The 2,847-nt window shown below is 31.0% G+C and overlaps 1 long non-coding RNA gene across 1 annotated transcript; it reads right to left on the bottom strand.

The window, feature by feature from the left end:
- Window positions 1-1,881: 1,881 nt before the first annotated feature.
- LOC147515441 (uncharacterized) lies at window positions 1,882-2,435 on the bottom strand. The gene is made up of 3 exons (XR_015214478.1): window positions 2,370-2,435; window positions 2,216-2,281; window positions 1,882-1,932 (listed from the first exon to the last, which is right to left on the bottom strand). It is a non-coding gene; the product is annotated as an uncharacterized LOC147515441 (long non-coding RNA).
- Window positions 2,436-2,847: the final 412 nt, after the last annotated feature.

Raw genomic sequence — 2,847 nt, 5'->3', positions numbered from 1 at the left:
CACAAAATTTCAGGTCATTTGGAAATCTATAACATTGGCAAAAATTGATTGCAAAAACTTGACATTTCTAGACCATTATATTATTTTTTAAAAATGACAACAATGTTTATCTATGTTAGAGGTTTCCAAATGAGTTGAAATTTTGTATAAATGATCTTAATGTTGAGTATATCATATCCACAAAAAATTATGTTTGAATTCATTTTCTAGGTGAAGTTTTACTTACGTACTTATTTTAAGTTAACTTAAGTAGCTACTTTTTAGAGAATGACTATATATATATATATATATATATATATATATATTCGCGCATATTCTCTCTCCTCACCATATCGCTCTATTTTCCAAACCGAGCAATATTAGAGACTCCTAAAAAAAAGGTGCTAATAATTAGAAATACCTCCCTGCATTTGCTTAATTCTCCCTAATATATTCTAAATTTTCTATGGCCTCCTCAAAGTAAAAAAAAAAACAAAAACAAATAAACCTTATACACATTCTACGGAAAACCTATTACCATACTCAACCAAAACAAATATATATTTTTTCCTTTAGTTCCTTACCGTCTCTTTTCTTTCTTCTTATCCCTACTCAACAAAAAAAAAATCCTTTAGTTCACCTTTATCTTCGCTTTATTCTATTCATTCAAATCAGGTACTCTTCTTACTGTTTCCTTTAGTTTGTTTTCTCTTTATGTTATGTTTGATATGATTGAAACTCTTATGTAAATTACACGATCTTTTTTGGAACTTTAGTTGAATTGTTAGGGAAAGAAACATAACAATGAAAAAAACATAATTTTTTCGAGTTAAGCTACGGACTGCAGCTTAACTCGAAAAAAACAATGAAATAAAGTACAACCCGATAGAATTTGTAAGGTACGATCAAGCATATAAGCAAAGAGAAACTAGCATATAAGCAAAAAGAAACTTCTGAGAGTCAAGGTTCTGTAAATGATCTAACTAGCCAAAAAAATCCTTATGACCAGACCATTCCATTGCGTGAACCCACTTTCCTTGAGTTTCCTGCTCATATAGATATACCTAAATGAACATATTCAGTAAATAGCTGAGGGAAGTAAACCCTTGGACAAATAAAAGAAACTAACCAAGCCAGTTGCATATTCTGAAGGAAAGCAGGAATACCAACTTCCGATCCAATCCATTACCTTGGCTTCATACACAGTAGGGCTACAAGATAAAAATTCATGTCGCCTACGACTATATTAAGACCATCACTTTTGATTCAGGAATGTTTTAGTGCCTGAGAAATCAGAGCAGAGGGTACCCTCACATTTATTTATGATATCACAGTACTCGGTCTGGACTACTGCCAAAGGAACAAGGCCTTTCAACCTTAAACAAAGACTTTAACCTTAACCAAAAAATCAGCCCAAGTCCAAGCCTAAGCCGAAACAGACCTCACAGTTCACATATATGCAAATTAAAATCACATACATAGGCAAAGAGATACTTCTGAACAAAATGAGAACCAACTACCGCATTTGAATTGTTCGTGGCCTAGACTGCTGCCAGAGAAACAGGGCCTTTCAACCTTAAGCAAAAATACAACACAATGGCAACAAAGACTGCAACCTTAACAAAAAAAATTAGCCCAAGTCCAAGCCTAATCCAAAACAAACTTCACAGTTCACATATACTAGACACAACATCTCTTGCCACTTGACTTTGGACAATTTTTTGCTCTAAGAGCACAAACTATAACTTTAGCCTAAACTAAGCTTTTGACATTTTCAGTCAACTTCTGGAAACTTCTTTTAGAATTTGTGGTTTTAATACACCTAATAATAAACAAAAAAATCAATACATATACATACAAAAGCTTTTAAAATTAAAGAAAAGAAAAATAATTGTTAATTACCTGCTCTTTCCTCTTTGACTAGAATCGTCAACTGAGCTTTTTGAAATTGATCTATTAAGAAACAATACGAACAGAGAATTAAAAAGAAAATTTGAAATAAAAAATCTCCTAAAAAATTGTCTGTACTCACCTTTCTCAATATACTGAAGTGGAGTTTTGTTCTTGATTAAATAAAGATATGTTATATGCAGATGACTTCTTTTTCGTTACAAATTTAGTATGTAACTGTTGGTTATAAGTTCTTAAGGAACACTTTAGTGCTACCATTTTCATTGAATATATTTCATGTTATACAATTAAAGTTCAATTCAACATATAAAAGCTATTGAACTACCTGCTTTTTCCTTTGTTTTCCCCATAGTGTTCAATTGAACTTTTGATTCCTACTCTTTTGGTACACCTAATAACAAACAAATAAATCAGACAAAAAATTGCTACATATATGCATTGTAATTTTGGTTTTCTACATACAAAAGCTATTGAGTTACCTGTTCTTCCTTTTTTTCCACATAGTGTTCAATTAAACTTTTGATTCCTACTCTTTTGCTACACCTAATAACAAACAAATAAATCAGACAAAAAAATGCTACATAAAAAAACACTCTAATGCAAAAACATTAACCCAAAAAAACACCTAGTCTTTTCTCCTTTGATTGTTTTCTTTTGGGTTGGACAGTCATCGTCACTGCTAATGATAATTGGATCATTGATGCCCTTTTAAAATTAAAGAAAATAAAAACAATTGTTAATTACTTGCTCTTTCCTCTTTTCCCATAATCGTCAACTGAGCCTTTTGAAATTGATCTATTAACAAACAAATACAAACAGAGAATTCAAAAGAAAATTTGAATTAAAAAATCTCCTAAAAAATTGCTTGTACTCACCTTTCTCAGTATAATGAAGTGGAGTTTTGTTCTTGATTAAATAAAGGTATGCTATATGCAGACTTCTTTTTCGTTACAGATT

This window comes from Coptis chinensis, chromosome 2 (genome assembly GCF_015680905.1).
Source record: "Coptis chinensis isolate HL-2020 chromosome 2, ASM1568090v1, whole genome shotgun sequence".
Lineage (NCBI taxonomy): Eukaryota > Viridiplantae > Streptophyta > Magnoliopsida > Ranunculales > Ranunculaceae > Coptis > Coptis chinensis.
This window is presented reverse-complemented; position numbering and strand designations above follow the sequence as displayed.